The sequence below is a fragment of the Abramis brama genome, assembly GCF_963993115.1.
Source record: "Abramis brama genome assembly, chromosome: 9".
Taxonomy (NCBI): Eukaryota; Metazoa; Chordata; class Actinopteri; order Cypriniformes; family Leuciscidae; genus Abramis; species Abramis brama.
The window spans coordinates 25,595,785-25,621,732 of NC_139971.1; the positions used below are offsets into that span (position 1 = coordinate 25,595,785).

At 43.5% G+C, this 25,948-nt stretch overlaps 1 long non-coding RNA gene across 1 annotated transcript in view; it reads right to left on the bottom strand.

Annotated features, from left to right (window-relative positions):
* LOC311089706 overlaps positions 1–23,595 on the bottom strand; it is a 37,019-nt gene extending 13,424 nt beyond the window's left edge. The window contains exon 1 of the long non-coding RNA XR_014607746.1: positions 23,213–23,595. This is a non-coding gene — a long non-coding RNA (uncharacterized lncRNA). The remainder of the gene's footprint in view (positions 1–23,212) is intronic.
* Between the last annotated feature and the right edge of the window lie 2,353 nt (positions 23,596–25,948).

Below are 25,948 nucleotides of genomic sequence, written 5' to 3' on the forward strand. Positions count from 1 at the left end.
GGACGCGAAGAAGCTCTCAGTCCAAACTCGCCCTCGCGCCAAATTCACTGGACTGAGATGGGGGGGGCGGGGTCAACCGAGCCCGCCCACTCCTCGCTCTCGGATGCAGCCAAAGACAGGCTGTCATCTTCCTCCTCTTCTGATCCCCCGAAATAGACAAGGCCGGCCGCTTGCAGAGAGGGGCGCTGGTCCGTCTGGGTAAACAGAACCAGTGAAGGGGTCTCAGCTGGAGAGAGTGAGGCATGCGGGGACGTGGCCGGCGTGGGCTCGCTCATCTCAGTTCGCTCAGGCATCCTCTGGCCCCGCCGTTTCTTCCTCCGCAGTTCGTGGCGGGAGGGAAATGGGAGAGCACGAGGGGTGGAGTCGCCCTCTGAGACGAGGGCAGGCCGCGAGCGCAGCGTGGAGATCGGCATACTCTCACAGTGAGAGCAGCCGCCTTTGCCGAGTGCAGCTTCCATGTGGTGAGGTCCCAGGCACGAAGCACACTCTCTGTGTCCATTCGCGTCAAGCAGAGGGGCTCTGCATGAAGTGCAAGTCCGGACGTGGCATTTGAAACAACGCCAGTGAAATTTGCTCTTTTAAAGGAACACTTCGACTTTTTGGGACTTTAGCTTATTCACCGTATCCCCCAGAGTTAGATAAGTCCATACATACCTTTTTCATCTCCGTGCATGCTGTAAGTCTGTTTGACGCACCCCCCGCTAGCCTAGCTTAGCACAAAGACTGGATGTAAATGGCTACAGCTAGCATACTAATCCCAATAAGTGACAAAATAACGCCAACATTTTCATATTTACATGTTGTGATTTGTATAGTCACAGTGTGTACAAATAACAAGGTCATATGAGACACAGCCATTTTTTAAACGTTTAAATACTCTGAACTATTTTCTCAGAAGGCGAAGTACTGCTACTTGGGTGGAGTGATTAGCGCAGCACCCGAGAAGCGCCGTGGTGAGGAGCAGAGAGTTCGCTCAGAGTTGGAGTAATAGAGTCAGCAATTACTAGATAGTAAATGCAAAGTTTACAATCATGAGTATTCGCTGTATTGTAAAGAGCTGCGACAATAAACAGGGGAGACCAGGTAATACCATGATGTTTCATAGAATTCCAACCAAAAACGCTGACCTGATAAATCAATGGCTACTCTGGATATAGATCCTGACCTGTAGACATCATCAAGGACTATCGCGTTTGCTCAGAACATTTCACTGAGGACGACTATTTTGAAAAAATGGAATTTGCCATGAAACGTGTGCTGAAGGATACGGCCATCCCATCGATAGTAAAGACAGGACAAAGTGGATCACCTGCGGCTGCGGTAAGTGTTCCGTTATGTTTTTAGATGACTAGCCTACTGTTACAGTGCCATTAGCTAGATGTAATGTAACCTTAGTGACACTATTACATGAATAGGGTGCTCACTACTATTACTGTACGTTCACATCGCCGCCGACTTGAGCTGCAAAGAAGCTCTGGCCGCCCTGTCAAGGACGCTTGTCAAAAAGTATGGGGAAGCTTGTTGACGCTTTGGCCGCTCTGAAGTCTGTGTCACACTATGAAATGTAAACAGAAAAAAACAAGCAATATATTGACACTAGAAACCTTTTATAATGACAACATTTTTATAACCGTTTTGGTCACATTTGGTCGGGAAAAAAAATATTTTGATTATATGCGCGAGGGAGAGAGAGCAAGACGTGTTGTTTGAAAACAGTGAAGTGCGCGCGCGTGCGCGCGCGGCCGGGGCTCTCTCTCTTTTGTAACTGGTCCCTATATGAAAATAACGTCATATCATAAATGATAGGAAACCCAGCAACAGCGATTATCAGTTTCTCCGCCATTACAGTTGTTCCCGGGCTCCATGTATCCCCTGTAATGTTAGTATTGTGTTGTCACAAACGCGCTCTATCGCCCCAGTAACAAATAAGCGGCGCTAAAGGTAACTTTCAGGACTGTAGCCTTCAACTTGCTAATGAATTGGAGGGGGGGATGGGCAGTTTTAATTTTTGAGAAACAGTGACCTTGTTTGTGAAATAGTAGGCTACTCCCGTTCTGATTCTCCCCTCGACCTCAGTCTGTTCGGCATCTTGTCTATCAGCTTCCAAAGTTTGTAACTCCTCGTCTGTGTATTCTGGCTCAAAACGATATGGCTCTGGATCTTGGTTTGATACCAAATAAAAATCCTCTGACAATTCCTCAAAGTCAGCCATGATCACGAATCACGTTCGCTACTAGCTAGTTAGTCACGTTGGTTTTGTTGACGGAACGGCGCTTCTTGGGTGCTGCGCTAATCACTCCGCCCAAGTAGCAGTGCTTCGCCTTTTGAGAAAATAGTTCCCAGTATTTAAACGTTTAAAAAATGACTGTGTCTCATATGACCTTGTTATTTGTACACACTGTGACTATACAAATCACAACATGTAAATATGAAAATGTTGGCGTTATTTTGTCACTTATTGGGATTAGTATGCTAGCTGTAGCCACTTACATCCAGTCTTTGTGCTAAGCTAGGCTAGCGGTGGGTGCGTCAAACAGACTTACAGCACGCACGGAGATGAAAAAGGTATGTATGGACTTATCTAACTCTGGGGGATACGGCGAATAAGCTAAAGTCCCAAAAAGTCGAAGTGTTCCTTTAAACAGAGTGTCGCGGCGGCGAACACACTGTGCACTCAGAAAGGATATGTGGCTTTTCTTGCCGGATGGACGCAGGTGAACGGATCAGGAGAGGCACCGTCAAGTCTAGCGTGTAGAATAGGAGGCCGCCGTCCACTGCACTGCTTAGCTGCAGGTCGCTCGTTCTGCTGCTAGGGCTCGTCGACGCGAAGGCTTCAGCAAGAGATTCAGCGAAGTGGAGAGTTCGCTGAAGGAGATTAAATCTGACTCCTATGGCGAAATTGTCTGCTTATATAGCCAGAAGTGACACCCATTCTGGCGGGCTTGGGCGTGCGCAAGGCGTTGGATTGGTTTGTGCGCATCAGCCACTTTGCCATAGGTTCGTGCAGTTCCCACAGCACAGCTAATGAGCACGCTAGTCAGCTCTGCTCTGTGCTCGCTGTGCAGCTGCACTGCTTTTTAAAATAAAGGCTTCAATATTCTCGAGAAAAGGAGTTTTACCATAAGCGTATAGCTATGCAATACGAGAGACCGGTCTCGAAAAGGAACAGCATTTTCAAATGTATCCACTTTGGAGAGCATTTTCAAAAAGCTTTGTTTTCGTTGTTAAAAACGCTGTCTCATTGTGGATGGAAGGCCAAAAAAAAAGAGAGAAAAAGATGTGTTCCCTTTCGAGGCAGGAAACTTCAGACAGAGGGCAAAGTGCTTCAGACGCAATCACGCAGAAGCGTTCCCAAAGCGTCATTGACGCAACTCGCGATGCGTCAATGACGCTTTGGGAACGCTTCTGCGTGATTGCGTCTGAAGCACTTGTATCAACTAGTCCAATGGCGAGAGTGGGCGTCACAGGCGGGTGACGTGACGACCAGGAAAGGATAAAGGACATCCGGTTTAGAACTGCGCTAGCTTCTGTGCCTCAGCAAGCGCTCTGTGTTATACTGTCTGTGTTATTTATTGTTGTCTGTCACAAGCATAGATATTATGGAAAAAAACGAACAAAACAACCTTAGATCGTGTGTTCCTCCCTGCCCTCTGTCTTTACGGGTGGGGATACACACGATGTATGTGTTGTTTGTTTGGAACGGAGCATGTTCTGTCAGCGCTCGAGGGTGCTGACTACGAGCATTGCGAGTTACTATCGTACTCGCTCCGTTCCCGCTTGTCACTCTTTGAGGAGGGTGTTCAGGCCCGCGTTCCTCGCAGTACCGACCCCGTGTTGCCGAGGCAGCACGGAAGTTAGTATTGTGGGTTCGCAAATGGATCTCGCGGAGAGGTTAGAGACGGGCTCCGCCTTTTCTCTGCTTTTATCCGAGGGATCCAGCGCTCTCTCTCTGGGATCGGAAGCCCGCGCTGCGGCTTCTTCCGTCCTGGTTAGAGAGCCCGGTGTTTCAGCAGTCTATCTCTGAGGAGGTAGAGTGCTGAGCATCGATGCATGTTCACAACCACAAGCATATAATATATATCTAGACAGGAGTATGGGGAGCAAACAGCTTTGGATTGTGTGTTCCTCCCTGCCTTCGCTTCATTACGAGTGGGGACGCGATTCATGTGTTGTTTGTTTGGGAGTGGAGCATGCACGGTCAGCTCTAGTAAAATAAGGGGACTGACAGTGTTCATTCATAAATTCCCGACGTGTAACATTTGCACCTTCAAGAGTTTAGCTCTGCTCCCGATGGCTTTCTTCTCGAGAGAAGAAAGTCAATAAAGATTATTTGGCTCGGATCTCGCGTTTGCTGAGGCAGCGCGTAGATTACGGCCGGGTCTGCAACAAAGATTCTGTTACTCGATCTCGCGTGTGCTGAGGCAGCGCGTTGATTACGGGGTCTGCAATAACAATAATAGTGGACTGGCTACGTTCATTCATGAACATTACCGACGTGTGTTCACTATCAAAAGTTTCCCCATGCTACTGCTTATTTAAAAAAAAAAAAGATTGTATCTTGAAACTATTTTTATATAAGCTTATATATAAATATATATTCAGCCACAGACTATATTAACTTGTCTGGTTGATCTTTTGCTGTTTGATTCTGAGGAATTAAATAAGTGGGCTGCATTTAAATTAGCTTATCTGACTTTCATTAGTTAGATTCATGTATAAGTTCAGCATTTCATCCAGACTGTGTAACTTGTCTGGTTGATCTTTTACTATATTTAATTTGGAGGAATTAAATGGTAAAATTATGTGCTGAGCATCGAGTTAAGGGAATTGAAGATTCTCAATCTCCTGTGTACAATGAGTTTGGAGTTTATAACTTCGTAAATGGGGCTGCTGGGCGGAGCAGCACTAGCCATTAACAAACTCCTTGTACAGACAGAGTGTCATTTCCTGTGCTCCCCCTCAGAAAGATTGGGGACCAGAATGGCATTCTCAACAGAAGCCTTTAAAGCAGAAGATGGATCTGAGGACTGTTTTTCTGTGAAAAAGGCTTCGGCCAAGGTCCTGATGCCACTGGTGTCAGACCTCTGGGGGCAACCCCGACCGGGGTGGAGCGGTGTTCACCTCAGTATACGGTGCCCGCCCCACCTCGGTGCCCTCAGGAGGCCGTTCTGCCAACCCCGCCACCCTTGGTGCCTCGGGGCGCAGCAGTCTCCAGCGAGCACATGGCTCAGTGTCATCACAACACCGTGTCAAACTCGCACCCTCTTAGGGGGGTTCAAAAACAGTCAGTTCGATTGTTTCCTGCCAGGATGCTTCAGGTCACCGAAGTGGCTGTTACAATAACATCAGAGGCCAGTCTCGAGAGACTGGTACCCTTAGAAGATTTTCTGACAGAGTGGAAGAATCTGCTGAATATATCTCCATGGGTCCTGCAAATAGAGAGAGGTTACAGAATCCAGTTTCGTTCTCCTCCACCTTGTTACAACGGGTGCTACTCGTGTTAGTACATCCCGAGCAGGCTCTGGTAATGGAGCAAGAAGTAGAGTCTCTATTAGCGAAGGGAGCTATAGAGCAGGTGTACTCGCCCGACAGAGAATCGGGGTTTTACAGAAAAAATAGATTTAAAAGGCGCTTACTTCCATCCTCCCTCTACAAAGGAAGTTCCTGTGGTTTTCTTTTGGGGGCAAAGAATACCATTATCGGGTGCTTCCATTCGGTCTAGCTCTATCACCCCGCACGTTCACAAAGTGCGTAGATGCAGCTCTGGCCCCTTCAGGCTGCAGGGCTACGCGTTCTGAACTACATCGATGACTGGCTGATTCTGGCGGAATCAGAGCAGTTAGCGGTTCGGCATCGAGATGTCGTCCTCGCTCCGATGAAGAAATTGGGGTTGAGACTCAATGCCAAGAAGAGTGTGCTTTCTCCATTACAGAGAACCACTTTCCTTGGTGTGGTATGGGATTCAGTCACGATGCGAGCCACACTATTGCCTGTTCGTGTAGCTGCTATCCTCACAGCCACAAAAGAGTTGAAGCTAGGCCAGTCACGCACTGTAAAACAGTTTGAGAAACTGTTGGGCCTCATGGCAGCAGCGTCCAATGTGATACCCTTTGGCCTACTGTACATGAGACCCTTGCAGTGGTGGCTCAGAACCAGAGGGTTCTCCCCGAGGGGAAACCCACTTCGTACGATCAAGATCACGCGGTGGTGTCTCCGCGCCTTGGTTATATGGAGGAAATACTGGTTCCTATCTCACATGAGCAGTCACGCATTATGAAACAGTTTGAGAAACTGTTGGGCCTCATGGCAGCAGCGTCCAATGTGATACCCTTTGGCCTACTGTACATGAGACCCTTGCAGTGATGGCTCAGAGCCAGAGGGTTCTCCCCGAGGGGAAACCCACTTCGTACGATCAAGATCACGCGGCGGTTTCTCCGCGCCTTGGTTATATGGAGGAAATACTGGTTCCTATCCCACATGAGCAGTCACGCACTGTGAAACAGTTCGAGAAACTGTTGGGCCTTATGGCAGAAGGTCCATTGTGATACCCTTTGGCCTACTGTACATGAGACCCTTTCAGTGGTGGCTCAGAACCAGAGGGTTCTCCCTGAGGGGAAACCCACTTCGTATGATCAAGATCACGCAGCGGTGTCTCCGCGCCTTGGTTATATGGAGGAAATACTGGTTAATTTCCCAGGTTCCGGTGTTGGGAGCTCTTTGACATCGAGTTGCTATCTCGACAGATGTTTACCTCACCGGCTGGGGAGCGGTAATGGGAGGCCGCTCATTCCAGGGCCTGTGAAGGAGTCATCTTTTTTGGCACATAAATTGCCTGGAGATGATGGCAGTCTTCAATGCGTTGAGACATTCCTCCCAGACCTGAAGGACCTTCATGTGCTTTTCCATACAGACAACACATCGGTGGTCTCTTACATAAATATGTTGGAGCAGATATCCTGTTGAGGCAGGGGCTGAGGCCCGGGGAATGGAAGCTCCACACCGAGGTGGTGGAGCACATTTGGGGGGTTTATGGTCAGGCACACGTGGATCTCTTCGCGTCTCAGGATACGACGCACGGTCCACTTTGGTTCTCCCTCACACACCCAGCTCCCTTGGGGCTGGATGTTGTGGTATGGACATGGCCGAGGCTATGTCTGTACATCTTTCCCCGATTACTCTGCTCCCAGGAGTTCTGGAGAAGGTCCGCCGGGATGGATAATTATACTACTAGTAGAACCGTACTGGCCGAGCCTACTGGTTCTCGGACCCGGTGTCTCTCCTCGACGGCTCTCCCTTGGAGATTCCAGTCAGGAGGGACCTTCAGTCTCAAGTGGATTGGGTGATCTTTCACCCAGCTCAGAGATTTGGATCCCGTGGGTTTGGCCTCTGAGGAGGCCCAACTCATTGACTTTGGTCTCTCAACTGAGGTTGTGGAGACCATACTTCACTCCAGAGCTCCCTCCACGAGGAAACTTTATGTATTGAGTGATGGGTTTTCACTTCATATTGCGGGTTTCGGACAGTGGGGCCCAGTTTACTGCCCGATTGGTACAGTGCTGGAGTTACTGCTGGTTAATTTTTTCCGCAGAGTTATCCCCTTCCACACTGAAGGTGTATGTGGCGGCCTTAGTGCCAACCATGTCCCTTTTGGTGGTATTTCCCTGAGGGGGGGGGGGACCTTTGGTTGTTTCTTCCGTGGTGCTTTTAGACCAGGATAGGAGTATGGCGGCTTAGAAGCCTTATTATATATGTAGATATCCCTGTAGGATGTGGTATGCGGCAGCCTGGTCCTCTCCGCTCACATTCGTAATGTTTTGCAACTTCGACCTGGGCGCTTCCCCAGGTTCTCAAATGCTCTTGTCTTAGTTGTGCAGTATTCACACAGACAGGTTCTGTTTCGTATGGCGTATTGGGCATTCTCGTTCCCAAAGCGTCATTGACGCATCGCGAGTTCCCTCGAAAGGGAACGTCTCAGGTTACTACTGTAACCCTAGTTCCCTGAGAAGGGAACGAGACGATGCGTCACTTTGCCATACTTCCTACATCCCTGTGATCGACTTGCTTCGGCCCTTTTCGAAGCTAGCGCGGTTCTAAACCGGATGTCCTTTATCCTTTCCTGGTCGTCACGTCACCCGCCCGTGACGCCCACTCTCGCCATTGGACTAGTTGATACAAGTGCTTCAGACGCAATCACGCAGAAGCGTTCCCAAAGCGTCATTGACGCATCGTCTCATTCCCTTCTCAGGGAACTAGGGTTACAGTCGTAACCTGAGATGTTTTCCAACTAAAACGTATTAGTGTGGACAAGGACAAAAAAACGTCTAAAGACACCACACGTTAACTTTTCTCTGACCTGGTTTAGTTAAATGGTCAGTATGACAGATAAAAATAATTGTATTAGATACATTCTAGTTTTCTGTAGTGTTTTAGAGAAAGTATATTTTGCTAACCACCTTGTTTCTGCCACTGTTGTTAAAATAACAGCGTCGTCTGCAGCTCTTAATGTGGCGCTTTACGTTTTCAGCGAGGGAGAGAGAAAGGCAATGAATGCTGAATGCTTGAATGAAGCACTTTTGGCTCTAGATATAAATATTATAGAGCTCCAAAAGATCATTACCATAATCAACCCTAAGTGCTTGTGGTTTGAACCGCTCCGTTGTTTTGACGCGCTGCGCACTTTAATCTGTAGAAACAATAAAATGGCACAGTTATGTTGCGCGGTCCGTATTGAACTAAGCAGGTTCGCCATTTGAATAACACTGGCGTTAAGTATTGATGTGTGCAGTTTTTTTAGGTAGTTTTTTAGGTATGCATCAGAAAGGCAATGGTTAAAGCTCTCTCTATCATGACTGTCAGATATAGATGTATTAAATTATGCTCACAGACCCACTGGTGATTTTGTGATTTTGGATCTGTCATGCTGCTGTAGGGGACTCTGGCTATTCAGTTCTGCAAAGATGAACTCATGGAGAGTTGTGATGCCATTACATCTTCCTCTCTGAGTGTGTGTGGGACATTTTTTTCTCCATGTACAGTGGCTGTCTCAGAGGGCACATAAATAAGCTGAATAAAAACAAATCCACTGTGAAGAAAACATTGCTCTCGGCCATTCAACATTTTAATTGTGAATAATTCAATGCTCAATGGCTGTGTTGAGGGGTTTCAGCTTTTCTTAGTAGGTGAGAGCTGCTGGGAAACCTTCCTTTGTGAAACAGAAGTGTGCTTAATTGTATTGAAAGTATACTTTTTAAACAGATAATATAATAATTAAAATGAATGGCCACTTAAGTGTACTTAAAGAGAATACACTTTAATGACAGTATTTCTTAACACATGTAAGTGCACTTTTCAAAAATGCACTTTGTAATAATGTCTAAATATTTTCTAAATGAGAGTTAAAGTGTTGTAACTGTTTGTGTTTGTGTATAGTGTTACTAATAGTATATTTGTTTTTGAGATTGTTTTGTCAATAAGTATAGGGTTTTAATTTGCATTTGTGTTGATTGTTACTAGGTAATTAATAGATTTTTAAAATAAAATTTGAAATATAATAAATTGCAACTTCATTATTAGAAAAATGTAATTACAAATGTATTTGAGTATATAATTATGTACATGTAAATTACGTTAAAGTATATTTTAGTTCACATTAATTGCTTGTCAGTATATTGAGCAGGGCACTTTAACTATATTTTAAAGACATTAGAATCAATTATGAAAGAACATATAAAGTTGTTTTAAAGTCCCACTTAAGTGGTTTAAAAATATCACTCAAAAGTTCAACTAATTGCATTTAATATGAACTTAATCTGTGATACATGTGAAATTAATTACAAATAAAATGCTCTTAAGCGGCAAAAACATTACATTTAATTCACACTTAAGTGTGTTATTTTAATTATTTGCTTAATAAGTACACTTTATAAAAGTATATTAAAGTGCACTTATTTTTCACATGGGTTGTGTTTTCCATTTTATTTATGTGATGAAATACACACTCTCTTCAGTGAGATGAGAGGGACGAGGAAATGATTGTCTGTAAATATCAATTGTGCCACAAATGGTGGCTGTTTAAGATGCTGATTTATGTATCCGATTGGAATCCGAACATATTTAGCAAGTGTGAACGGCAAAAAAATCACATGAAATGCATTTTTTTTTACAAATGCATTTTGAACTACATTCATATGTGGTTTGAAATCCTATTCAAATTGCAAAATATATATTTTCAAAGGTTCTATACAAGGAGAAATGTTTTAAATTATTGCATAATACTTTTATATGTAACTAACCCTGTAACAGGGTTATTTTGTCTAGAGATTAATATATATTTACGAGCTGCTTAATTCATAAAATGTAATAAATAAAAATAAATGACAACTAAATTATTTATTTAAAACTAAATCCATAAAATTATCCCATGATGGGAACCCCTAAAAGGTTCTAATCTTCATAATATGAAGACCCTGACAGAACTGTTTATGGTTCTATATAGAACCTTTTCTTCTAAGATTGCAGTTGCAATGTTATGAAGTATTTTTTTGTTCTCAAAATCTTTCTCCTGGCAGTTGCAATGTTAAATAGATGCTTTGGATTCTGGGCACTGAAGCATCATCAGCTGACAGTAGAGAGGTCATCAAGGGGTCGAAGAAAGTTCGCCTTTGGTCCAATTTTGTGAAATTGCTTTGACAGCACAGAGCTCTTTTGCTAAAAGCAGCATCCGGTTGGATGTTTTAATGTTATGCATTTCCAAATTTGTCAAAGAACATTAACTACACATATAAAGGTCTGATGTGGAAAATGACACGTCTGCTGAGTGGACACCTGATGGATTTTGCTCTGTGATGTGTTTTACTGCTGCTTGTAAAACACACACTGTAAATTTCTGTTGTTGGTCATAACATGATAAACTTGTAATTTGTGGTGTGTTATATCGGCACTCGTAAACAGTACAGCTGTTTCTCTCGGACTACAGAGATATGGGGCCAATGTATTTGCTGTGTTTTAGATCTTTGGAAAAGATACCTCCAAATGAAGGCACAGATCTTTGGATGTTTTACATCCCTTGTGTTTAATATCAAGGAAATTCAAAGAACATGATTTTAAACTAAGTATACACTCCATTTAATGCTTTCAAGAGAGGAAACAAGAATCACTCCAATGCACTGAATGCCCCCTCCCATAAAGTCAACACTACACTTTCAAACCATATAGTCACCTTCATTCATGGGCGTCGGAACCATTGTATATGGGTGGGACAAGACCCACCCACTTTTTAAGACCAATGATATTGGACCCACTTACTTTTACCGTCTCTGATTCAGCGCATTTGTCTTTTCATAGCGCAGTCAGTCAAATCCATTCCACTTGAGGAATTCCCTAATAAATTAAACTCCATTTCCGATGAATCGCTACATTATATTTCTCAACGAGCCGCAACTGAAGAAAGTAACCGCCCGTTGTACCCTTCCAGTCAAATATTGCGTTGCAAACATCAATAACAGCTTTAAGTTGTCATTGCTGGCAAATTACCATGGTATTAGCGGGATAATCCACGGATAGCTGTGCATTTAATGCACGACGTCGAGGCAAAGAACCGCCCGATGTGAAGTGGAGTTTAGTTTACTTGTTTTAATTAAAAGGCACCAGAATATATGAAATGGTATTTAACAGTTACTCCAGTAAACATTTTTCTGGGGGAGGACCCGCCCACTTTTTTTTTTTTCTTCCGACGCCCATGGCTTCATTTACAGTGAGGAAAATAAGTATTTGAACACCCTGCTATTTTGCAAGTTCTCCCACTTGGAAATCATGGAGGGGTCTGAAATTGTCATCGTAGGTGCATGTCCACTGTGAGAGACATAATCTAAAAAAAAAAATCCAGAAATCACAATATATGATTTTTTAACTATTTATTTGTATGATACAGCTGCAAATAAGTATTTGAACACCTGTCTATCAGCTAGAATTCTGACCCTCAAAGACCTGTTAGTCTGCCTTTAAAATGTCCACCTCCACTCCATTTATTATCCTAAATTAGATGCACCTGTTTGAGGTCGTTAGCTGCATAAAGACACCTGTCCACCCCATACAATCAGTAAGAATCCAACTACTAACATGGCCAAGACCAAAGAGCTGTCCAAAGACACTAGAGACAAAATTGTACACCTCCACAAGGCTGGAAAGGGCTACGGGGAAATTGCCAAGCAGCTTGGTGAAAAAAGGTCCACTGTTGGAGCAATCATTAGAAAATGGAAGAAGCTAAACATGACTGTCAATCTCCCTCGGACTGGGGCTCCATGCAAGATCTCATCTCGTGGGGTCTCAATGATCCTTAGAAAGGTGAGAAATCAGCCCAGAACTACACGAGAGGAGCTGGTCAATGACCTGAAAAGAGCTGGGACCACCGTTTCCAAGGTTACTGTTTGTAATACACTAAGACGTCATGGTTTGAAATCATGCATGGCACGGAAGGTTCCCCTGCTTAAACCAGCACATGTCAAGGCCTGTCTTAAGTTTGACAATGACCATTTGGATGATCCAGAGGAGTCATGGGAGAAAGTCATGTGGTCAGATGAGACCAAAATAGAACTTTTTGGTCATAATTCCACTAAACGTGTTTGGAGGAAGAAGAATGATGAGTACCATCCCAAGAACACCATCCCTACTGTGAAGCATGGGGGTGGTAGCATCATGCTTTGGGGGTGTTTTTCTGCACATGGGACAGGGCGACTGCACTGTATTAAGGAGAGGATGACCGGGGCCATGTATTGCGAGATTTTGGGGAACAACCTCCTTCCCTCAGTTAGAGCATTGAAGATGGGTCGAGGCTGGGTCTTCCAACATGACAATGACCCGAAGCACACAGCCAGGATAACCAAGGAGTGGCTCTGTAAGAAGCATATCAAGGTTCTGGCGTGGCCTAGCCAGTCTCCAGACCTAAACCCAATAGGGAATCTTTGGAGGGAGCTCAAACTCCGTGTTTCTCAGCGACAGCCCAGAAACCTGACTGATCTAGAGAAGATCTGTGTGGAGGAGTGGGCCAAAATCCCTCCTGCAGTGTGTGCAAACCTGGTGAAAAACTACAGGAAACGTTTGACCTGTGTAATTGCAAACAAAGGCTACTGTACCAAATATTAACATTGATTTTCTCAGGTGTTCAAATACTTATTTGCAGCTGTATCATACAAATAAATAGTTAAAAAATCATACATTGTGATTTCTGGATTATTTTTTTTAGATTATGTCTCTCACAGTGGACATGCACCTACGATGACAATTTCAGACCCCTCCATGATTTCTAAGTGGGAGAACTTGCAAAATAGCAGGGTGTTCAAATACTTATTTTCCTCACTGTATGACTGACAGACAAGAACGGTTTGACCTAAAAATATCAAAATTGAAATTACTGCGGAAACAAAGATCTACATCTTGGATGCCCTTGAGGTAAGCTAAAACATACCAAAATTTAATTTCAAAGTGAACTATCCCTTTAACTTAGGGGCCGCTAACACAACACGGTTCTACCAGGAAAACCCTTAGGAAAGGAAAACGCCCATCCGCACAAAACAGTGCCTGGTGTCTCGAGAACGCACTCCCTGAAATAGGTTCGAAGGTGCAAACGATTATCATTTATCTCTGCGCAAACCTCATAAACACAAACCCGCGAAACGCAAATGTCGCGCACATGCACATTACGTGTTCAGTCCAAAGGTATGCGCGTTTGAATATATATGTGTGCAGGTGTGTAGTCCTTCTTTACAAATCAACCCTCAATAAACTACTTGTCTGGCCTTAAAAATTTATAATACAGAAATCTTTTTTGTCGTGTCTGCGTAGCTATGCGAACCGGAATTATCCCGACAACATTTTATCTGTACTAAGGTAAAGGGAAGGGAAGGAGGGACTCTTCAGGACTGCGTTGTCATCGTGTCCAGGTGCAGGTCCTTCATCAGATCTGGATACGACCTGGATCCGGCGGACTGCGGTAAACCTCGGATAAACAGAGAGACTAATATTAGCGTAGACGCCATCCTTCTTATGATGTAAGTACATCAGGATTTATGGGAAGTGTTCCCGGTTCGGCTGACCTAATCTATGCAGCCTAACATTGAATTATAGAAGTCTATAATGTGTTATGTGTATGCTAGGCCAAAGAGATGTGTTTTTATTCTAGATTTGAACTGACAGAGTGTGTCTGCTTCCCGACAATGTTAGGAAGATAGGAAGTTTTGGTGCTAAATAGACACACACACACACACACACACACACACACATATTCTGCCTGTGTCCTATGTGCCTGTTTGAGTTATATTGTAAGTAGAAGTTTGTATTGGAACTTTTGACTCCTCTTCGTCTTCTTCTGCCTGCACCGCATCGTGACAGAAGATTGGACCGCCCAAAATGGACGATTTTGTTCCAGATCGGGGCAACATTCAACCATCCAATCGACCTCCCAGACACCACCAGACTGGATTGGAGGGAGACCTTCATCCGGTGTCTGGAGAGCATCGTGTCCCGATCTGGAACACAGCCTGACCCAAGGCTTTTTCATGTCATGCCTGACCAGCTTGAGCCCTCAGCCAAGATGACCGCCACCTCACCGCCTGAGTCCTCAGCCAAGATGGCCGTCGCCTCACCGCCTGAGCCCTCAGCCAAGATGGCCGCCGCCATGCCAAAACCTGTCCCTGTTCCAGAGTCTCGTCCCACCGAGACCGCCCGTCCAGAGTCTAGTCCCGCCGAGACCGCCCGTCCAGAGTCTTCTGTCCCCGAGCCTGAGTCTTCTGTCCCCGAGCCTGTATCTGAATTGGTTCCTGAGCCTGAATCTGTTCCTGAGTCTGTTCCCGAGCCTCAGCCTGAATCTGTTCCTGAGCTTCAGCCTGAATCTGTTCCTGAGTCTGTTCCCGAGCCTGAGTCTGTTCCTGAACTCCCACCCAGCCTCCCTCTCCCACCTCCTCCCATCTACCACCTCTCAACCCTTCTTCCGCCACTGCCTGTCAGCCCCTCAGCTCCTCAAACCACCTTCGGGGAGGTGGAGTCGCCGTGGGTCTGCCAGCCTTCAGCTCCAGCATGGTCAGTGGATCCCCGGTCTCCACCTCCAACCTCCACCTCAGCCCCTCAGTCCATCAGCTCAACCTTGGCTCCTTCCTCCCTCAGCTCCACCGTGGCCCATCAGTCCACCAGCTCCGCCGGGCTCCCTCGTCCCCCCGGCTCCGCCTTGGTCGTTACTCGGCCTGCCCTCGCCTCGGGACTACACTCCTCTGGCTTCGCCTCGTCCCTTCATCCCTCTGGCTCCGTTGGGCTCCTTACTCCCTCCAGCTCCACCTTGGTCCTCTGTCACTCTGGCTCCACCGCAGCATCGCCATGTCCTGCCGGATCCTCGGTGTCACCTGAGCTCCTCGCCTGAGCTCGACCTGCTCCGCCCCCGTCTGTCGGCCCCCTGGAGTCATCAGCCCTGCCTCCACTATGGCTCCTCCCTTCGTCATCTCCGCCCTGGCCGCCTGCACAGTCTGCACCATCTGCTCCACCCTGGTCGCCTGCACCATCTGCTCTGCCCTGGTCGCCTGCACCTTCTGCTCCACCCTGGTCGCCTGCACCGTCTACTCCACCCTGGTTGCCTGCACCGCCTGCTCCACCCTGGTCCCTCCTGCCTTCTGTCTGTCCTTCACCTGCTCTTTGTCCTCCTCCTGAACCCACTCCCTCCTGAGCCCACTCCCTCCTCCCCTCCCTCCGCAGTTGGTCTAGTTACGGCACGAGGAAGCGCCTTGCGGGGAGGGGTGTTATGTCACAGTTGTGTTTGGTTTAGTTTGTTTTCATTGGACTTTTCTTCCTGTCATTACATCACGTGCTGTCTTCAGTCATTTTCAGTTTATCTGTATCACCTGTGTTTTATCATCATCATCATCATCATCATGCATTTCGGACCAGCTGTAGTTTGTTTATTAGGCGTGCAGGGCAACCATCCATAAGAGCATTACAATAATCTAGCCTTGATGTCATGAACGCATGAACTAATTGTTCTGCATTTTTCATTGAGAGCATATGACATAATTTAGATATATTTTTAAGATGAAAAAATGTGGTTTTACAGATACTAGACACGTGATTTTCAAATGAAAGATTGGTATCAAAGAGCACACCCAGGTTCCTAACCGACTTATATACACAGATAAACCAAAACATTATGACCGCCACCTCCCTAATATGCTGTTGAACCTCTATGTTCTGCCAAAACAGCTCTGACCCGCAGAGGCATGGACTCTACAAGACCCCTGAAGGTGTCATGTGGTGTCTGCCACCAAGACACTAGCAGCAGACCCTTCAAGTCGTGTAAGTTGTGAGGTGGAGCTGCCATGAATCAAGCTTGTTGGTCCAACACATCTCACAGATGCTCAATTGGATTGAGATCTGGGGAATGTAGGCCGGGGGAAACCTTGAACTCTTCATCATGTTCCTCAAACCATTCCTGAACAATGCGTGCAGTGCGGCATTATTCTGCTGAAAGAGGCCACTTCAAACAGAGAACACCATTGTAATGAAGGGGTGTTCCTGGTCTGCAAGAATGTTTAGGTAGGGAGCACACGTGTATGGCCGGACCAAGGGATTCCCAGCAAAACATTGTCCAGAGCATCACATTCCCTACACCGGCTTGTCATCATCCCACAGTGCATCCTGGTGCCATCACTTCCCCAGGTGAACGGAGCAGACGTACACGGCCGTACGTGATATAAAAAAAGAAAACGGGACACATCAGACCAGACGACTTTCTTCCACCGCTTCAAGGTCCAGACGCTTGCGTGCCCATTGTAGGTGCTTTTGACGGTGTACAGGGGTCATCATTGACACTCTGATTGTGTGCCGCTATACGTATCCCCATATGCAGCAGAGTGTGTTATGTCACATTCCTCCCATAACCATCATTCAAATTTTGTGTGAATTGTGCCACAGTAGAGCTTCTATTGGCTCGGACTAGACAGGATATAGCCTTTGTTACCCTCATGCATTTGTAACACAAAGCAGATGGTCAGTTCTGCTATCTTGATTAAATTACTGGATTCTAGTATTCTAACAAACACTCTGTTCGTTTCGGACTGTGAATCCAAGCAAATGGTGTCATTTGATTAGATTACTGGAGTCTGATTCTGGATATACAGCTCTTTTCATTCCTGAATAAACAAAGGAGCATCCTGTGTTATTGATCTATAAGACATGTGACGAGCAAAAGGCGTCTTTCTGGCGAAGACCCAACGACCCCGCTGGGTTTCCCCCATGGCGCCCGACACTTTCGAACAAAAGAAACGTTGTGTTACCAGATGTTTGACCATGTGCCCACTGTTAATCTCATCAGTTCAAGAGAACACGCACACACATACGCACACACATACACACACACAAACGAACCTCGGGGGAACAAAAGTTCAACACGCGGTTCAACTTTGAATGACTCTGCATACGCACACACATACACACACACATACGAACCTCGGGAGAACAAAGTTCACCACGCGAGTCAACTTGGAATGACCCTGCATACACAAACACACACACACACACACCAACATAGAAACACGCTCATCCCTGACCACGTGTGTTTCAAAAGTACCATTTTAATTATATTGAAATGTGGAAATGTATTTCTTGTTGTGTTTCATGGTCTCTGTATGACAAATTGCTATAACTATAAGCTTTATTGGTATGTAATCAGTTTGATATGTATTTTAATCACGGAGGATCATGTATCTGCTCGTTAATAGCTCACAGTATTATCGTTCCTAGTATTGTTTTATTCAGAAGAATCCGACGATGTCGAATCTTTAACATGAAGTACCGAATAATGCATGCCTTTCATTAATAACAGGTTATAAGTGTATTATGACCAAATTCTGCCTATTCTGCAGAATTTCCAGAGGGCATGTACTGTCGTGAACAAAGGAGTATTACGGTCACGCCTCCGCCCAAATGATTGGCTCATACACGTGAGCAGGCGTGACTTTAGCTCCTTCAAAACACGGCGCCACACTCTCATCTATGCAGTTCGCCAGAGAGAGGTCCATTCTTCTTCGCTACGAACTCCAGCCGGAGTTCTTCGTTTGCTTTCTAATTTCGTTTTTAATCTAAGTATTTTCCTTTATCTACCTCAGTTTGATATTTTGTCCTTCGTTCAGTGTATTCACGAACGGAACAAATTCACGATCAAGTCATCCTTGAACATGCTGCCGCTGAGTCTATTGCATCATCTACTCCGAACGGAAGGAACATCGGACACGCGGCCTAGGCATCTTTTCAAACCAGCTGCACAAAAGGGGCCGTAAAAAGCAAGTAATGTTACCATTTTAATATCGCAAATCTGAAAAGAAATGCTGTTTTAAGGTTGTCTGAGAACTTCCTAATGCCTTTGGGTCTCTTTGTGAAATAACTGTTTGAACTGTTTATGTCCTGAGAAAATCTCTCTCTCTCTCTCTCTCTCTCTCTCTCTCTCTCTCACTCACTTACTCTCTCTCTCTCTCTCTCATTCACTTACAGTCTCTCTCTCTCTCTCTCTCTCTCTCTCTCTCTCTTCTCTCTCTCTCCAAAATTTCGTATGATCATCATTTTTGTATTGTTGTTTTGTTATGCATATTTACTCCTGTGTGTTTTAAGTAGTATACGTAATCTTTAGTTTGTTTTATTAAACTCCATAATCTTTGAATTGAATCTGTTTTGAATTGAATTGTTCCATCATTTGAAGTCCCTGAAGATATGATTTAAGCTACAAAGCTCTACTTGGTTTGATTATTGAGAGATCTAAAGTGCCTTACACGAAAATATCCATCCTTGTGGCCAGAGGAAGGTTATGGTCGTTGTTTACAGGCCTGTAGATTCTAATAAGGAAGTCGCGTATACAGTTCGCTAAACGGACAGATTGCGCAATAACTGAATAATGAATTACATGAAATTTACCCTGACAATTGATATAATTGTACCGACCTATATGAATATTTACTACGAGCAATTGTGTTAATTATTCATACACGGTGAGGTTTAGACTATTCCTTATTTGGAATAATTTAATTTGTGTATGCAATATACATATTCATAATCTTATGAATATTACCCCTCATGTGAGTGCTAATTCCCTTTAAAATAACTCATTATTGCTACACATTGATGAGTGTAAAGTGATGTTTATTTACAGTGCTCACTGTCCCAGAACAAAAACAATAAAAGTTATATACAAAAGTAACAAAGAAAAAAAGTGCAATAATGGAAGTAAAGAATTGCTCATGGCACTACAACTGCATGCTGGCCTGACAGGTTAAATGACAACCTTACAATGGTTTGAGGCTCCCTTTTAAAGCCCAAGGCCCTCCCCTTTGGCTAAACCATCTTGAGGTAAGTATGTACATATTTACAATTAAGACATAAATATATACGTACATATAACATAACATCTAATACATAAATAAATATACACAATATAAATATATACAAAAATAACGGAAATAAGTACAATAATATAACATTTCTGACATCCCCTTTTAAGACAAAAAATATCGGCTTCATCGGCTTCCGGTTGCATCGGCATCCGGAAGCATCGGCTTCGCAACAACGTAGCACGACACTGGCACCATATAGCCAGGCCACGGTGTGGCGCTCGGGTTTGGCAGGCCAATGGAGACAATATTTTCACTTTTGACAATTTAATGCATCCTTTCTGAATAAAAGTATGTAATTCTTTTTTTTTTATCTGATAAAAAAGACTGTACATAAAGTCAATGACAACTGTCAATGAGTTCACAGTCTGCATCGTATCATCATTAGCAATGCTTCATAGGATAAAGATGTTAAGTTCACACACACAAGATAATTCATCTTAAGCAGGACAATGACCCAGCAAAAGTCACACTGGACTAATGGGCTTATGTTCTGGAGTGGAGCATTCAATCGGACATCTGTATAATGACTTAAAAATTGCTGTTCACAAATGGTCTCTGTCCAAACTCATGAAGCAGGAGCAATTTTGCCAAGAAGAATGGGAAAAAATCCAATATGAAAATGTGAACACACACTAGGAAATCTCAGCTGTACTTTCTGCTATTAGCTAACAAACATTGCTGCTTTATTTTGAATTTAGTTCAACATGTTGTACCCCTTTACATTTGTCAGTTTTATACTTTTTAGAGTAAATCATGAAATCATCTTAAAAAAGTTAAAAACCGAGGTAATTGCTTTTATACGCAGGCCAATTTTAGATGATGTGTGAAGATGTGGAAGAAAGATACATTCAAAGTATGCATTTATATTTTTATGTTAAATATCATCTTGTACAGATGTATAAAATCAGACCATGTCAATCTAGTCAACAATCTTTCAGATCTTAATTAAATCTCTTATATTAAAATAGCAGTGACCCATAAAACGGTCCATTTAAATTAAACACTAAAAATGGCAGATTTCTCTTTTTTATTTTCAGAATTCACAGCATTTCATGACATGCATAATTAAAAGACAGATTACATAAAAAAGCATATTTAGAAACCTCTTGGTGCCCCCTGACTTTAAAAAGGCATGACACTCCTGGCCATAAGCCTGATGCGCTTGTATTAGACAAAGAAAAACACTCGTTTTAGAACAAAACAAAAATAAATGTGCTTTCTGTAATTGGATGTGATGAATACGGATTGACTTTAATATAAGCCAGTTCTCTGTACTTTTCAAAAGGAGTAATTCAAACATTTAGAGATTTTGAAGCTTGTTTGGAAAATTGGAAATGCATATGTGGCGAGCAGGACGAGGCCGAGGGCCGTGGGAGAGCGGCACGAGGCCGGTGGCGTGATTAATGATGAGCCACACCTGCGCGACGCACTGGTCTCGTATCTCTCACGGAGGAGCGGAAGCATAAAGGAGGAGCGACGACAGTGAAGAGCGAGAGAGGACAGGCCTGAATTTATGTTGTGTTTTGTTTCTGTTTTATTGTGACAGCAGTCGTCCGTGAGGGGCTGCTGTCTTTTACTTTCGTTTTGTATTTGTTATTAAAAATGTATCTGAATGTTCGCCGGTTCCTGCCTCCTTCTTCCCATAACAACATACCTCGTTACAGCATATCCATGTGTTTCTACTAATGAAGAAGACTTTAAAGATGGATACAACAATGATGCCATCTAATCACTGTGATCTTCTCTATATATGATGGGGATAGAATGTCCCCACAAAGATGTCCAAAAGCCTTGTCCTTGTAGGGAAAACAGTTTATAAATCATACCCCACTAGAAATTTTTAGATCCCAGAACATTCTCAGAACGTCCCTGCTGGTGTCAAGGACGTCGCCTAGTAATGTTCCCAGAACGTTCTGAGACAGTCATGATGTGGAGTTCTTTTAAGGGTTGGGGGACGTTATTTGGCAGACCTTCATGGAACATTCAGGATGTTCTCAGAAAGTTTATGGGACCATATTTTATTTGGAATTGTGATGTTCCCAGAACATTCTCAGAACGTTCCCGCTGGTTTCAAGGATGTCACCTGGTAATGTTCCCAGAACGTTCCGAGACGGTCACGATGTGGAATTCTTTTGAGGGTTGGGGTGCGTTATTTGGCAGACCTTCAGGGAACATTCAGGAAGTTCTGGGAATGTTTAGGGGACCATTGCTATAGGATGTTCCCTCTAGGTCTCTACTAGGGTTGTAAAAAGTACCGGTACTTCGGTACCAACCCATACAGCAACACAGTGTCGGCCCAGATCCGGGCCACATCTGGATTCAACGCGTAACAGATGTGGGTCGGATCTGGGCCGACACTATGTTGCTGTCTGGGAAGTCCAGACTCACTCTTTTAACTAGGAGCACTGTAGCCGATATATATAGCTATATAGTGTCTGTGAACATTAAACCACAAAAATACTATTTAAATTTGAATCCTGCATGTTCTGCTTGTCTTTGTGTGAATGAATAGCACAGACGCGCAGTTTCGTTTACCACACAAACACACTGAAGCACGCAGTGTTTTCAGTCTCTGCCGTCTCACTATATGAAGACATGAATGCATGAACTTCATCTCCAGAGCCGCTCTGAGAGTCACTTCCATGGTAATCTGATTGGCTGGCTGGCTTCTAGGAGATGTTTTTCTCAGTCTACCTGAAAACAAAGTCTATCATAACTTTGTTTTCGTTTACAAGATTACTGCAACAAGCATTTCTGAGGAAGAACATAATTTGAGAATTTGAGACAGTTTCACATATAGCAGCTAGTAATTCACAAGCACATTTCCACAATTTGTATTACATTTTTTTATGAACAGCCATTTTTTCAATGGGTCTTTTATTGTGGTACAAACTATTTGATACTAATCCACCCTTAAATTATACCTGAAAAAAAAAAAAAAAAAAAGCTGTGGTTGGTAATTTTACGTCAGCCGTGGTCTTGACCTGTTTAACTGTTCAGTCACCTTCATTTATATGCATAACACTTTTTATAATACAGATTGTTTCAAAGCAGCTTTACAGTAATACACAGGAAAGTAATTATCAATGCTGCAAACCGAATTCATTTCTGCTGTAAAGCAACTCTAAAAAAAAAACAGTGCCATTGTTCAGCTGAAGTCAGTTCAAATGATTAGTTCATCAATTATGAAATGAGTTCAATTTAGCTACACTCTATGCACCAGAGAAACAAGAGCACAGCCATCTTTAGAATTTTGTGTTTCAACTTCCGTTTTGCGGTAGCTCTGTATATTTCTATGGCATCGCTGACAAAGAGTAATTAGCTGGTGAAGTGGAATTACTTCTTGTAGAGTTAACTAAAGTTATTATGAGCATTGAAATGTTTGAAGCAGATGTCATGAATGTCAGGTGACCGGGAGGTTTTCAAAACAAGCGGTTCATTCATAAATTCATTAGATCTTACCTTCATGCTGTGGAAATACAAACACAACGAGTGCAGCGCTGAAAAGGAGCGGGGCTACATATGGTCTATAAAGCAGCTCTGGAGAAAACAGTGATGTCATCATCCAGCAGCTCACTTCAGTTCTCATCCAATATTGTCAGTGCAAATCAATAATATTGCTAAATATTAAGACTTCTTAGTCAGAATAAGTTGCAAAGTGGGCCAGGTGGTAAACCTAAAGTTGTTGTTTTTTTAGCCAGTATGGTGAAGTCCCTGACTGGACACAGTATGGTCTTGACAATATATTACAATGAGGATGATGGAATGAGAAGGGCAAACCGGACAGCACAACTCACCTGCTCGTCACACTAGCGTTAGCCTTCTCTTTCTGTCACTTCTGGGTTCAGTGTTTTGTCAAGCTCCTCTGGAGGTGGCACACTGTGAAGTTTTCCAGTCCCAGAGCACCCTGGAGCTGCGGAGGAGACTTGATCTCTGATCAGAGCTGAAGCCTGAGTCGCTCGCTTGCTTTTGTCGTATCCTGTCAAGCCTATGAACTTCTTTCATGTGCCTCTGCGTGGAAAGAGAGAGGTCCTATTTTGGAATTTGATGATACGGTGTGTGTTAAAGTGGAAGAGAGAGTGTGGGTGTGTATGCAATCCTAAAATTGTTCAGGAGTCAGTTGCCGTTTTCCTTCATACCCTACGAGATAATGAGAGGGGGGACTAGAAAGAAAGCAGGGATGGTGAAGAGAAAAGAAAGAGCAAAACTTTGATGATGGGGAGAGAGTTGCGTACAGGGTGGGGGAAAAGTGAAAGACATGACTCGGGGGAGGAGGGAGTAGATGAAAGAAGAGGTGCCTGGTGGTCAGATGATGCAATTTAACAACAGTCATACAGCATTTTCTGCTGCCTGCCTAAAATAGACCAGGTAAACAGATACAATCAAACTGTCCGAAAATCAATTACTTCACTGGGATTGCTCTTGCCCAAAGACATGCGTTAGATGTCTAGAGGTCCCGAAAGGAGTAGGAGGACCCTTTTTAGAGTGATACCCTGCCAGGAGTGACCTTTCTCACAAAGGGCACTTCCAGTGAAGTGCAAATCATGAATCTCAAGCGTCAAAAGCCCAGATGATTTTATTTACATGGAAATCATTTCATCAGTTCAAACTTCTAAACTCATTATCAGTATGCTTATAGTCATGCCTAATGTGAATTTAATTAGTAACTCAATACATAAATACATAGACGGTTAGGTAATATTTCACCTTAAAACAAAACTAAAAAATATTTTAATATTTTATATAAAATGTATATTTTCATTATTGTAAAGCTCTTATCTCTCTCATACTTTATAAAGTGTAATCTATGACTTAGCTAGATGTGAAAATGACTTATTCGGTCATATTTCACCCAAAAATATTTATAGATTTTTGTTATATAAAAATATATATGGCCAGTTTCACAAACAAGGCTTAAGCCATGTCCCAGACTGAAATGCATGTTTAAGCTGTCTGAACTGAAAGCAACTGTTACTGACATATCTTAATGTCAGTGCCATTGTTTTGTTTCAAGATGCACACGAGTAATGTTTTTTTTTTTTTTTTTTAACCATGTTTATAAAAGCTACTTAAATGCCCTAATTGAACTAAGGCCTAATCCTGATTAATCTTAGCCTTTTCTGTGAAACCAGGCCATGTTGTTAAATAAACTTCTATAGAGCTAGTTAAATTGAGTTTGTCTTATGAGCTTTGCAACATTAACACTTTTATTGACCTACATTGAATTAAAGGGACACTTCACCCATTTGCATATTTTTGAAAGGTCGTGCATTATTCCCTCATTTTCCCCTGAGATGGGAGACATACAGATTTAAGTGTTGCAGTTCCTGCTTATAATTTTGCATCATTCTAAGCAGGAAGTCCCATATCTTTGTAGAGGGGTTGAGACTACAAACACTCGTTCCTCATTTTTCCAGGGGGTGGGACCCACTCACGCTACAGACCTATTACAGATCAGTGGGTGGGACTTCACTTGCAGAAACTAAAAGCAATATCTTGTTTGGAATCTAAGCTAACAGGCGCTGTGGAGCCCGATGTGAAGTTACGACAATGGCGGAATGTACTCAGTATGATATGGAAGAAGAGGATTTTGAAAGTCTGATGCTCGAATCAGATGTTCGTGCCTACCTGTACGAGCCGCAATATGGCGAAGAGCAGCTGAGGCTGATGGAGGAACAGGAGGCGGCTGCTGCGGCTTCTGCAGCCGAGGCAGAAGACCTGCCTGTCGCGGACGAGGAGCCCGGACTGGCTCAAGAACTGGGGCGGACTGGTGGTGCCTGTGCTCTCACTGTGCGACTATGGACACAGAGATAGAGTCCGTCTGCGGCAAAGAATTTCAACGATGCCAATTTCTCCTGGACGAAATCTCTGAATCAGGTGAGGACACGGACGTTTGTGTTGTGAAAATTAGTGGGAGTGGCTTGCGGAGCTGTGCAATGTGGTGCATTGTGGGAGTTGTTGTCTTCCATACAAATGCGCCCCCTAAAGTTACTTTCTGTCTTTCCTCGGTCAAGAAGGCACCATATTCAAAATTTATGTTACATTTCAACTACCCACTTTCAATAAAGATTAATGTTCCCACGGGTGAAATGCTCCTTTAAATTGAGGTGGATATCCTGGATATGAGGTGAACTTTCACTGTGTGAAAAGCTGCTTTACAGCTGAAATTGAATTTGTTTCATAAATGATTAATTAATATTAACAATGCTATTTTTCTGTTTATTACTGTGAAACTGCTTTGGAACCATACACTACAAATAAATGTGATGACTATATAAATATAACATAATTTAAATAATTTAATAACATAATATATGTACAGTGCTGGTCAGAATTATTTGCCCCCTTGGTAAATATGATCAAAGATGGCTGTAAAAAATAAATCTGCATTGTTAATTACTACAAAAAAATAATAATAATAAATAATAAATACAAATAAAAAAATCAAACCTTTCATTGAAGTAAAAGAATTGAAAGTGGGGGGGAAATCACATTATGAAATAAATGTTTTTCTCCAAAACACATTGGGAACA